At 49.4% G+C, this 14,214-nt stretch overlaps 1 pseudogene; it reads left to right on the top strand.

Annotated features, from left to right (window-relative positions):
* Positions 1 to 599, top strand: part of LOC119315372 — a 1,078-nt pseudogene extending 479 nt beyond the window's left edge.
* The last annotated feature ends 13,615 nt before the right edge of the window (positions 600 to 14,214 follow it).

Below are 14,214 nucleotides of genomic sequence, written 5' to 3'. Positions count from 1 at the left end.
GCAGAGCAGTTGCCATGTGATGCAACAACAATGTTGCCAGCAGTTGCCGCAAATCCCCCAGCAATCCCGCTATGAGGCAATCCGTGCTATCGTCTACTCCATCATCCTGCAAGAACAACAACAGGTTCAGGGTTCCATCCAAACTCAGCAGCAGCAACCCCAACAGTTGGGCCAATGCGTTTCCCAACCCCAACAACAGTCGCAACAGCAACTCGGGCAACAACCTCAACAACAACAATTGGCACAGGGTACCTTCTTGCAGCCACACCAAATAGCTCAGCTTGAGGTGATGACTTCCATTGCGCTCCGTACCCTGCCAACAATGTGCAATGTTAATGTGCCGTTGTATAGAACCACCACTAGGGTGCCATTCGGCGTTGGCACCGGAGTTGGTGGCTACTAATAAGGAAAGATCTCTAGTAATATATAGTTGGATCACCTTTGTTTAGTCGATGGATATGTCGATGCAGCGGTGACAAATAAAGTGTCACACAACGTCATGTGTGACCCGCCCAAACTAGTTGTTTAAATTCTAAAATAAAATACAAATAAAGTTGTATCAAGACAATGTTCATATTGGCATTGTGTGGATGTCGATCTGATTGCCATGCTTGCAAGTTCATAAGTTTATCTTTCCTGGTCACAAGCGCAACCTGGTGCCTTAATTAATTATCCATGTATTGGAATAATCACTATTTACATATAATAGTGTTACTGTAAAATTTGGGTTGAACTCTTTATTGGTTGGAGATTTGAGATCTTGTTTTTTATTGGTTTGTATCTAGTTCCAACTACTACAATTGTCTACGGTGACAATCACAACCAGTTTTATCGTTAATTATGTTTGCTTTCTTGCAAATATATTCATTGATTCTTTGCATGTTAACTTATTTGTCGAGAAAAAAGACCAGCTTTTTCTTGAACTTCACAAACACCACTAGCTAGTTAATTTGAAATAAGCTTCCAATTTATTTCTTTGTATTTATGTCCTTTACATCAAACCAGTACAATTATTGTGCTACCTAGAGAAAGGGAGTTGCTGGCAGCACGGTCATGTCAAGAACTAAATCAGACTGAATTGAACTTGTTATTTACAACTAGCTAGGAGCAGTAAACTTACTGTGAACTGCACTTGATTTTATTTAAGGGCTACAGGAAAAAATCATTAAAGAATGCCCTAAAAAAATCTTATCGTAAAATAGGTTCACCAGGAGATACAGTCGCAAGAAAAAAAGGTTCACCAGGAGATAGATGCTGCACATTATCATTTAGAAATTAGACCAAGAGAAATGTGGATTTGGCGGCTCATAATCTATAAGACTATAGCAGGTTGTCCAATCATTTACAAATTAGATCAAGAAAATGTGGAATTAAACATATTAATGGCTAGGATCATATTTGCAATGTGGGAACTTGGTATGCGCGCTCCAACATGCCCGCTGAAAGCATTTTTCCTCTGATGCACATGTGAAATATGACTGGTAGAAAACAGAAGAAACACAGAGATTATATGGATGATTGGATGTTGTAACAAACTTAAACTTATAATCCAGCGAGTGGACGAACTTCCTAGGAGCTTTTCTCTCGGACATCGATAAGAAACAAAATGTTCCACGCGAACTTCTTCTTCGCCATTTGTATAACGCGTGCAGGAGAATTATGTTGACGATTATTTGAAGTGGCATCCACATAGGGTACAAAGCTATTTAGCTAGAAAAGCCACAAATGTACATCACTGTCAGGCTACACGACTGAATTCTCCTCCATGACCTTCCTGATTCATGCGGCTCCTGATTCTACAAGTTGAGGCAGATTGTCTACCCCGGCCGGCTACATTTTTGTTGGGCATCCAATCAGTAGAAACCTAGCTAGAATGGCGTACCACATGAAGGAGAGCTCGCCGGCGGCGGGCCGGGTGCTGCTGGTGGCGGTGGCGGTGCTGTTGCTGGCGCAGCGTGCGGGGCCGGGGGCGCCGACGCCGAGAAAATCCTGTACAACGCATTGCGGGCGTAACGGTCTGACCCACGTGGAAGACGAGGCCAACAACTACACCCGCGGCTGTGAGAGCTCCAACAAATGCAGAGGCTGAGATGTATTAATCCACTATAATGATCGATTTGTACTCCTTACATTCCTTAATTACCTTGTTCCTACTTTTTTTATAATAAGCGGGAGATAATACCCGCACGGTTGATTCTGAAGCATGCACATGCGGTATATGCAGAGGGTCTACTAGAGAGACCTGTATACTTGCGGCTCATTCGGTAGGGATGCCAGGGTACTGCAGTTCTCAAGACCAAGGGTTTCCAGCAATTGGGGGTGCTCTTCCGACAGACACTCCAATGATGTCAACCAACTCTTGCCAATAATGCGCACTCTCTTGAGGGGTGCAGGCAGACGAAGAGTCCCACCCAACATGCCAACACAGTTCCGTATTACTTGATATTCAAGATGGGGAGGAAGTAAATGCTCTCTTGCAGTTGGTCCTGTTGCTGCTGGTGGCTCTAGGATGATGGGACTTCTGCTTATGGAGGCAGTGACTTCTGGTTTCTGGAGCCCACCCAGCTGACATGATAGGACTTCAATGCTACTGCAGGCAACAATTAATATGGTCTTTAAGGATGGAGGCAGATGTAGAACCGCTTGTAAACTTCCAAATCCAAATAAACCTAGATCTTCTAGGCATGGACAGAAGTGATTCATGGGTGTGGAGGGAAATTCTGATACAGCTGCAGGCATGATTGCCTCACTGCTAGAAGGTACTTGGACTAACTCTGCCATGCCCTGCTACATGCCGAATATGGACTCAAGCTTAATGCACTGATGAATATACATTTTCCTGAGAGATGTCGGGACGTTGAACATCTCTACTAACCTTGGTCAGTTTCTTAAGAAAAGAGACTCCAGACCTCTCAGCTGTTCACTCCTTTCAGATGCCAATGGCTCAAGAGGAGCTTGTGCATATCCAGTCAGATTTTCGCAGTTTCTAATCACTAATCTCCTCAAGGATACCAAGCTTTGGAACACATTCTCTGGCCAGTGGACGAGCACATCGCATCTATAAATTCCCAACTTTTCAAGGTGTACAAAATAGTCCCACGGCTCTAGTGCACCTGGTCCAAATAATGAGTTGCAGCATCCTAACTCCACAACTATAAGAGGGTATTTCTGGTTACATTTCTCTTTGCTGTCCACAGGTACAATTGAAATGCATTCAACCTCTTATGTTGTTTCTGTGTGTTCTAGCCACAGTGTCAGATTGCTCAATAAAGACAAATACCTGTCTACACAGTGGAATATCTCTTGCATGCCATCGTCAATTTATAATACACTGAGTTTTGGTGCTTCAGGCAATGCTACTAGTTTTGGGCATTTCTGGACTGACAATTTCTCAAGCTGAGGAAACAATGTACCTTCGACTGCATCCTATCTCTGAAAGCTCCCCAAGCATTTCATTTTAAGCACCTTTAAGGCAGGAAACGCTGAGCGTGCCAATCTATAACCACCTCCACTACATGGTTCTTGAAGCAATGGTGCTTCAGGTAACACTGTCAGCTTTGGGCATTTCTCAACTGATAGTTCCTCCAGACAAGGAAAGTGTATGTGTTCTTCTTGAGTCTCTTCGACTACATCCCATCTCTGAAAGCTCTCCAACTCTTTCATTTAAGTACCTTTATGTGACGCATCCGAGACCGACGCTCCAGAAGACTTCCAGTTATTCCGAGCAGGGCTGGGCGAGCGCTGCCGGGTAGCGACGGCGCAAGCCGGCAGGACACCTGAGCAGGGCAGGCGAGCGCGGCCAGGCGGTGGCTGCACGAGCGAGTAGGGTGGTCGATGCAGATTTTTTTTTTAAAAATTCTTTGCGATCTGTGATATTTGAGGCTAGTGACAAGACGAGTCTAGCTGACGACACATGCGCATCAGCTGCTCATGGCAAAGATGCTTTTCTTTGCCGCTTGTGTTTTTTCTACAGACGACAAACACATAGTTTAATTGACGGTAAAGTCATTGTCCGTGATGAAAAGTTGACGTCAAATTAGCTCTTTGCCGATATAGTCTTTGCTGACTGTGTTTGTCGTCAACTTGCCGACGGCAAAGTCTTCGCGTCTGTTCTCGGTTGACGGCAAATGACATGATTCCTATAGTGGACCCACTTGCTGAGTATATTGTGTACGTGTATATGTGTGTGTAGGGCCCACCTTATGTTTCCTTGTATAATTGAGGTTGTGGCCCACCTCTGTACTTATATATACGTGCCTGGTGCACCGATCAATACATCGAGATTGCACAGCCCATAACTTGTCCTTCTACATGGTATCTATCGCAGCACGATCCTAACCCTTCCGCCTCCCTCCACCCGCGCCGCAACCCTCCCTCCCCTCCACCCGTGCCGCGCCCCTCCCTCTCTCCCCGCGCCGCGCCCTACCCCCTCTCTCCCTTAACCCGCGCCGCACCCTACCACCCGAGCCGAACCACCATGAGTTCCTCCTCCTCCACCGTCTCCAACCCGTTCGCCGGTCCCGATGTCACCCTCGTCCGCAACCTCAACATCCATGAGCGCGTCCCGGTCAAGCTCGATCACACCACCGCCTCCTACTCCGCTTGGAAGCGGTATTTTTCGCTTGTGTTCCGTGAGTACCTCCTACACGGCCACGTGGACGGCACCGTGGACTCGGCGCTCATGATCAACGACGAGGAGTGGATGATCCTCGATGCCACCATCATCCGCTGGTCCTACCTCACCATCTCCAGCGACATCTTCCACACCGTGGTGAACGACGAGGACGACGCCTATGCGGTCTGGACCAAGCTCAACGGCCTCTTCACCGACAATCGGCTGCAGCGCAAGGTCCTCCTCTATGGTGAGTTTTACGGGTGCCAGCAACTTGACTCGTCCATCGATGATTTTTGCATGCGCCTCAAGAAGCTCGCTGATGAGCTCCGTGATCTGGGGGAAAAGATCGGCGACGAGCTCCTCATCAGCACCCTCTCCGGTGGCCTTAACGAGGACTTCGGGAACGCCGCCTCCAACCTCACCCTCATCCCGGAGCCCACCTTCGCCAAGGTGGTCGCGTACCTCAAGCTAGAGGAGCGCCGGATGCGGGTGGCACGGACGCGCGCGTCCCACACCGCCCTTGTCGCCGGCACCCGTGGGGGCTCGGCCCCGCCACCGCCCCGCCCGACGCCGCCCCAGCCGGCGGCGCCCGCCTTCCCGCCCGGCTTCCCACCCGCCCCAGCCGCCCCCTTCCCGCCTCCCCAGCCGGCGGCCAATGGGGGGGGGGGTCGTAGCGGCGGCCGCCGGGGTGGCCGCAAGCAGGGAGGCGGCGGCGGCGCTCAGGGAGGAGCACCTCGCCAGCATCAGCCAGCCCCTCAGCCGGCGGCTCCGTGGTACGCCGGCCAGAACCCATGGACCGGCGTTGTCCACGCCTACTCCATGCCGGTTCCTCGGGCTCCTACTCCGGGCCTTCTCGGCACTCGGCCTCCGTCACACCAGGCGTACTACGCCGCGCCGCAGCCCTATGCAGCGCCCTACGGGCAGCAGCCGCCGCTAGGTGGGCCGCCGCTGCTGCCCCTGACGGCTGCGCCGCCCCTCCCGCCGGCACCGTGGGACCCGGCCCTTCTGGTGGCTCTCCACACCGCCCCTTCCCCGTCCAACTACACCGGCGGCGGCGATTGGTACATGGACAGTGGCGCCACCGCTCATATGGCGGCATATCCCGGTAACCTCCACACTGCCCATCCTGTCCACACCTCCAACCGCATTACCGTCGGTGACGGTTCTTCTCTTCCCATCACCCATATTGGACATACATATTTTCCATCCAACTCCACTCCTATATCCATGTGTAATATTCTTGTTTCTCCTAACCTTATTAAAAATCTTGTTTCCGTTCGTTCTCTTACACGTGAAAATCCGGTCACTGTTGAATTTGACGAATGTGGTTTTTCTGTTAAGGACGCTCGCACGCGGATGGTGCTCCACCGATGTGACAGCCCCGACGAGCTCTACCCGGTTCACTCCGCCACCTCCACCACTTCCGCCGCCCCTGTCGCTCTCGCCACCGGAGTGGATCTCTGGCACGCTCGCTTGGGTCATCCTAATCCTGCCACCCTTCGCCACATACTTCGGAGTTTTTCTTTCACGTGTAATAAGAACGAGGATCACTCGTGTCATGCATGTCGCCTCGGAAAACATGCTCGTCTTCCGTTTAGGCCTTCTTCCTTTGTTGCATCGTACCCGTTTGAACTAATTCATAGTGATGTTTGGACATCTCCTGTTGCCAGTAATACGGGCTTTCTATATTATCTTGTCATACTTGATGATTTTTCGCATTATGTGTTGACCTTCCCGTTGCGCCGCAAGTCGGATGTTATATCCACCCTTGCCGCTTTCTACTCTTACGTTTTCACGCATTTTGGTCGACCCATTCTCGCGTTGCAGACAGACAACGGAAGGAGTTTGACAACACCGCTGTTCGTAATCTTCTCACCACACATGGCATGATTTTTCGTCTCACTTGCCCGTATACCTCGCAGCAGAACGGTCATGCTGAGCGCATCCTTCGCACTCTTAATGACTGCGTTAGGACTCTTCTCTTTCATGCCAATGTGCCTCCGCGCTTTTGGCCTGATGCTCTAGCCACCGCTTCTCTCCTCATCAACATCCATCCATGCCGTACTCGCGGGAACTTTACACCTCACCACCTTCTCTTCGGTGCACCTCCCTCTTATGAAGGGCTTCGCATCTTTGGCTGCCTGTGCTACCCTAGCATCGCCGCCACTGCGCCTCATAAGCTTGCACCTCGCTCCGTCGCCTGCATCTTTCTCGGCTACCCACCTAACACTAAGGGCTACCGCTGCTACGATCCCGTCTCCCACCGTGTTTTCACCTCCCGACACATTTACTTTGATGAGATGGTCTTCCCGTTTCAGCAGCAGGTACCCCTTGTCGTCTCGTCGCCGCCAGCCACCGGCGGCCCATCGACGACCTCGTTAGGTGGACGATCACGTCTGGCTCGTGGACCGCCTCCGGGCTTTGGCGGTCCCCGCGCCCTCCTGCCGGCGCCCACCCACACGGCCTCCTCGGCCGACTCCGACGGCGCCGCCGGCGCCCCGCCTTCACCCGCCGCCCCGACTCGGGCGCCGCGGGGTCGGGCGCTGCCGGCTCGGCCGCCTCCTCTGCCGCCTCGACGCCGGCTCCGTCGCCGGCTGTGACGCCGGCCGCGACGCCCGCCGCCTCGCCGGCCGCGACGCCGGCCGCCTCGCCGGCCCCGACGCCGGCCGCCTCGCCGGTGGCTCCGGTGGCTCCGTCCGGCCCCGTCACCCGCGCTCGCGCCGGCATTCATTGTCAGAGTCTCCGGTACTCGCGTGATGAGTACGTCCTCGCCGCCTCCGCCGTGGAGCCGTTGCCCATTCCTGCGTCCGCTCGCGCTGCCCTCCGTGATCCTCACTGGCTTGCGGCGATGCAGGAAGAGTTCGACGCTCTTCAACGGAACCGCACCTGGACCCTGGTTCCCCGGCCTCCTCGCGCCAACGTCATCACCGGCAAGTGGGTCTTTCGCCATAAGACTCGCTCAGACGGTACACTTGAGCGCTACAAGGCTCGCTCGGTGGTCCGTGGTTTCCGCCAGCGTGCTAGAGTTGACTTCACAGAGACGTTTGCCCCGGTTGTCAAACCGGGCACGATCCGCAACGTCCTCCAGCTCGCCGTCTCCCGCGGCTGGCCTGTTCACCAGATGGATGTCTCCAACACCTTTCTCCACGGCCATCTTGAGGAGCAGGTGTTTTGTGAGCAACCCACTGGCTTCGTCGACGCTTCACTTCCCGGCCATGTGTGCCTGCTGTCTCGCTCTCTTTACGGGCTAAAGCAGGCACCCCGAGCCTGGTACCAGCGGATCACCGGGTTTCTTCAGACACTGGGCTTCAGCGTCATTCGCTCGGGCGCCTCACTGTTTGTATATCGCCACAGTGACACGACTGCCTATTTGCTGCTCTACATCGACGACATCATCCTGACAGCCTCCTCCGCAGCCGTTCTTCAGCAGATTACTCTACGGCTGCGTGACGAGTTTGCTATCAAGGACCTGGGTGCTTTACATTATTTCCTTGGCATTGAGGTCGTTCGGCGTCCGGACGGTTTCTTTCTTCATCAGCAGAAGTATGCACATGAGCTTCTTGAGCGTGCTGGCATGCTCAACTGCCATCCTGTTGCTACTCCTGTCGACACGAAGGCCAAGGTCTCTGCTCTTGAGGGTTCGCCTGCGTCGGATGCTCCTTTCTACCGGTCTATTGTCGGCGCTCTACAGTATTTGACTCTCACCAGACCGGATCTTCAGTATGCTGTACAGCAGGTGTGTCTCCACATGCACGCCCCTCGTGACTCTCATTGGACTCTCGTGAAGCGGATCCTTCGCTACATCCGCGGCACGATGTCCCTCGGATTGACACTTATGGCGTCCACTTCTCTGGAGATGGTGGCTTACTCTGATGCAGACTGGGCCGGCTGCCCCGATACTCGTCGGTCTACCTCTGGCTACTGCGTCTACCTCGGTCCTTCCCTCGTATCATGGTCGTCCAAGCGACAACCCACGGTTCCGCGCTCTAGCGCGGAGGCTGAGTACCGAGCTGTGGCCAACGCTGTCGCCGAGTGCACCTGGCTTCGACAGTTACTTCAGGAGCTACATCACGATGTCTCACAGGCCACTGTTGTCTACTGTGACAACGTCTCTGCGGTGTACCTCTCCGCCAACCCCGTTCATCATCGCCGGACTAAACACATCGAGCTGGACATTCACTTTGTGCGCGAGCAGGTGGCTCTTGGACGCATGCGGGTTCTCCATGTGCCGACCGCTCAGCAGTTCGCCAATGTGATGACGAAGGGACTGCCGACTTCTATCTTTGAGGAGTTCCGTTCCAGTCTCTGCGTCACTGGCGACGCTTCGACTGCGGGGGGGTGTTGAGTATATTATGTACGTGTATATGTGTGTGTAGGGCCCACCTCCTGTTTCCTTGTATAGTTGGGGTTGTGGCCCACCTCTGTACTTATATATACGTGCCTGGTGCACCGATCAATACATCGAGATTGCACAGCCCATAACTTGTCCTTCTACACCACTGATGAGTCTTGTCTGTCAAGGGCTGTGTAATCCGACTGTACACAATTGACTCTCCCAGGCTAGACAGAAGATACTCTCGCTGTCAGCGAGATATAGCATTAGTGAAGCTATGAAGGGTATCAAATCGTCATAGCTATATCTCGCCTATTCAGGCTCGCCTCTGGAGCAATATTTTAAATAGCACGCTATTTCGCCGTTATAACGCGGTTATAGCATATTTGAAAGGGAGACGTTACGTTTTGGCAAAATCGGACGCTACGCCGCTAATTGCGTAATTAGCGCGCTACACACGCTATAACGTTGTAACGCTGTAACGTTACGATGTGCAGACCATGCAAAACTGAAATAAGCACAGCCGAGCAGGCCCAGTAGGCCAAAACCAACCCACGACCACTAGCTTTCTCACTCCTTTTATCAGATTCTCCCACGAGACCTAACCAGCAAGCCCAGGTGGCTGCCCCGGTGGCTGTTGATGTTAGAGACTCTTAAAACTATGGTTGTTGATGTTTGAGACTTACTACTTTTATGTGCTGGATTTGGCCCTTATGCATATATTGCTTGCTCCTATGAAAAATTTAGTTGCTTAAATACTTTATTTCTAGATATATTTGATTTTTTTTGCAAACGCTATTTTAAAATATAGCACGCTATTAGCGCGCTAGAACTTGTGTAGCATTTAGAGAAGGGCCTCGCTATATTTTGTAGCGCGCTATTTAAAATATTGCTCTGGAGTCCACAAGTATGGGCCGGACAATCAACGTGTTCTCGCATGGTCGCTCGTTCACTCAGTTGTTGTTCATTCGCTCGCTGTACGTTCTTTTTTTTTGAGTCTTTTTTCCTTTGGTTTTCATAGTATTTCACTCTTTCGCAATGTTTCATCGTTTTCTTCCTTTTTACATATTTTTCTTATTTTTTTCTTCAGTTTTCTTGTTTTTCATCTCGGTTTTCATCAATTTTTATTCGTTTTCACTAAGTTCCCTGTTTTGCATCAGCTTCTTCATTTTTTTTGTTTTTCTTCTTCTTTCTTGTATTCTTTTCTTTTTTTTCAATGGTCTTCGTCAGGTTTTCTTGTTCCTATCTTGGTGTTGATCGGATTGTTTCGTGCCTTCTTTCCTTATTTCGTTAAACATATATCTAATTATTTTCGTAGACATTTTAAATTTTCATATACAACTTGAGATTTTTTTCCAACAAGATTTTTGTTTTTTCAATGCATACTTTTTTCACACACTATGTACAATTTTTTATATACATCAAAAACATTTTTATGCATGTGTGTTTAACATTTTTAAATACATGATTAGCATTTTCTATAATATGTTCTGATGTCTACGTAATTTTCATACACGTTGTACATCTATTGTATACTTATGAAATAATTCTTGATACATATTTAACATTTTAAAATACACTATATACATTTCTAAAAGTTATTTTATAATACCATTTGTTTAATGCTATGACCATTTTTTAAATGGACAATATTTTTTTTCAAAGCATCTGTATTTTTAGAATTTTTATGAAAATATAAAGAAAAAACGGGAGAAAAACAAAACTAAGGGTAGAAATGAAGAAATCTGTCTCTAGGCCGGCCCACCCAGGCGTTTCTTCAGGTGATGCTGGCTTCCGTGTGGCTACAAGCTACCCATAGCCGCGCCCATATCGAACCAGACATGATTGGGTGTTTGCCATGTTCTTTCACAAGGTGTGGCTGTTCTAGAGAAGCAACTTATATTCAGTGATGACTTTTGTCCTAACACGATAACGGTTTGCTCTTTCAGTTTCTTACCAAGGCAACTGCGGTTATAACATGAACATATCGATCACGCTTGGAGCAGTCACATGAAACTCTACATTGGTTCAAACACATTGACTCACACATCGAGGTGATACAACCGTATAGAGTACACACCATGCAACTGAATAACAAAACGTACACAACCCTAATGCCACACACTCCAACTGAAAGATGGCAAAGGTTGACAGAAAGAAGACACCGTAAGGCACCAGATACCCGATCGAGAGACTTAATCACATCATACATATGCTCGTTCGTGTGGTCATTGCTTCCTAGTCGGTGCATCTCCCTACAACCTCACCTCTAGCTACACCGGACTACAAGGAAGTCTTCTGACGGCGGGAATTGCCGAAGCACGCTTGACCCCACTTGTTCCTCGCCGAAAAAAAGGCATCTAGCGCGGCATAATTCAAATGCCACGCTGGAACCGATAGTCGGAGCGGGGCGGTCGGGAACTGCGTCATCTCGCTTATTAGGCATGCTTATTAGAAATTCTATGTATAGCCGGTTTGCCTTGTTGTCACCTGTTTGTGTGTCTGCCTTTTGTTTGGTCTCCTCCTCCTCCTCCTTTGCTTGGCGTCATTGCTGATATAGTAGTGATATAGGTAGGCCGGAGGCTAAGAATAACGGATGGTCCAACCGACAAGTTGAGGCAGATCGCCTACCCCGGCCGGCTACATTTTCGTTGAGCAATCGATGGAAAGCTAGCTAGAATGGCGTACCACAGGAAGGAGAGATCGCCGGCGGTGGGCCGGGTGCTGCTGGTTGCGTTGGCGATGGCGGTGCTGTTGCTGGCGCAGCATGCGGGGCGCGCCGACGCCAAGATGATCTTGTACGACGTGATGCAGGCGGACGAGGTGCCTGGCCGCAACGGGCTGACCCACGAGGAAGATGAGGCCAACAAGTACACCCGCGGCTGCGAGAGCTCCAACAAATGCAGAGGCTGAGCTCTCTATATAATCCACCCAAGCCAAATAACCAATTTGCACTCCATACATTCCTTAATTACCTTGTTCCTACCTTTTTCTTATTAATAAGCGGGAGATAAATACCCATGCGATTGCCACGGAATTTGGTTGTAACTATTTTAATAAGAATTGGTTGTATGAAACATCATTAGTTAGATTAACAATGCGAACTAAATTTGTATAAAGTGTTGTAGCTTGATTAGTGTATAGCTGTATAATATTTATTGAATATGAGTAACACGCATGATGCATGTTAAGTTAATGTGGATTATTTTCATGCACATGCGCGGTGGCATGCATGATGAGTTGACATAGCTGTTTTTTTTACGGGGGTGAGTTGGCTCGCATGTTGAGAGAATTATTAGGGTCAGTGGAGACAACTATATATTTAGCTTGGTACTGATTTATTTGTTGTCACATGTACATTGGCCAATTTCATTGATTCATTTCGTCCAATTAGCTAGTCAAGAGCTGGCCGTACATGGTTTGCTGATTCCTAGAGTAACATAGGTTAGAGACCAGTTGACTGAAAAAGAATTTTGTGTTTGTCGAATCGTTTCCAGCCTTCAGATACAGATCCAATGGCGTAGATGCCTTTTTCTACCTCTCAATCGTTTTCCCAGTTATCTTCTACCCCAAGCCGTCAGGTACGACCGACCTAAAGGCCTACCGCCATCGTCCACGGCCAGCGGCGCTCCAACGCCAGCCTCACATCCCCGCGCACCGCCGCGCTCCCATCGTCCCTGGCCATCCCTCTAACCCTGGCGATAAACAGATTTTTTCCGGTGGACCAGCACCCTCCCCGCTAAGATAGATAGTCGGCGAGCCTGCCACCCTAATATAGACACCGTGGTCGCCTGCCACCCTAAGATAGACACAAAGGGCTTCGCTGGCGAGCCAGCGGTTGCTTCCTTCATGTGAACTCGACTGACCCATATATTATTTTGAGGCAACTTAGAGGTAGCTAAATTGGAATAAACAAATCCCATATTTCATAAAAGTCTTAGTAAATGAGGTTTCCCAATGTTAATAATGGTGTCGATCGATGGTGATGTCCCGGTAGAGAAAGTCATCATGCTACATGAGAGCATGGATGGATGGATGCATGGCCGCTCATGTGCACATCATGCTTTCTTCTTCTTCTCTTCTTATCTGCATTGATGGAGACCACGCACCAGGCCACCTAGGCGAATTAGGCGCCATAGCTCCTTCCACACAGACAAGCTGCTAGTGGTAACCAGAATCATCGTGTCCTTTTGTCGTTGCCACTAACCAGGACGATCGTCGATTGAAGTGTAGACGCATGAAGGTGACGCTTGCGTAGCATCTACTACAAACTAACCTATTTTATTCACCTCCTGCTTAATTAATTTATTTTCTCCCTCTGAAATGCTTGCACATTTCACAAAAAAAAACATGAATAACGTCGTGAAGGCGCCGGAGCACAATCGAGAGAAGGAAATTTCCAATGGCTCAGCTAATTTCTCGGACGACGACGACGACGACATCACCATGGAGGGCCTTTTTTTTCTAATGGAGGATGATGGGTACAAGCAGTCGGCTGAGAACAACGAACTGAAACCACACCCCGCAAAAATAAACGGAAATCTAAAACCACGACGTTTATTTCGGAACGGAGGGAGTGACTACTTTCAAGTGGATCGAGCCCATACATGCTTGATTATAAAGACATTTCAGTTGCACAATTAATTAAAGCTCCTTAATCGCCACAAAAAAAAAGAGAAATAATACTACTAAAGAGCTGCTTTTGTAGCTAGGCAATATTCTAGCAGCATCAACGTTAAGGCGGTAGCTGCCGTGGTAGTGGTTGGACCGGCAGTGATCACCGTCAGCTTGATCACGACCGATCGATTGATTGGTGTGGGACTAGGGCGTGCCATACGTGCACACCGGCCAGCCGCCCACCCGACCCAGCCATCAACAGCACAAGTGTACAGTGCAGTACGACTGCACAATGATTTTCCTCATCTTCCTCTTTGATTGGAATGCACAGGACTAACAAAAGTCGTCATAACAAATCTCATTACCACTTTAGCTAATTAATTAACCTTGTATCATTTCAAATTTTGATTTGTTCGGCAATCAAAATGGAGTACGTAATCTTGGTCGGCAATTGGAGTAATCAAGCATGTATTATGTGTGATGGAAAGCGTATGTGTGGGTAGCTACTTTTCTCATTGATCAACATACATGCTTAATGAGTAATGCTACATCCACGTAAAGAATTTTATATGTTTTACGTAACCTGCCACATGGACAATTGTGATTGGAGAAGGGGGAGGAAGGGGCCCCACCCACCTGAAAATCGGGG

The sequence above is a fragment of the Triticum dicoccoides genome, chromosome 1B (assembly GCF_002162155.2).
Source record: "Triticum dicoccoides isolate Atlit2015 ecotype Zavitan chromosome 1B, WEW_v2.0, whole genome shotgun sequence".
Lineage (NCBI taxonomy): Eukaryota > Viridiplantae > Streptophyta > Magnoliopsida > Poales > Poaceae > Triticum > Triticum dicoccoides.
Note: the sequence above shows the minus strand (reverse complement) of the source record. Positions and strands in the feature narration are given on the sequence as shown.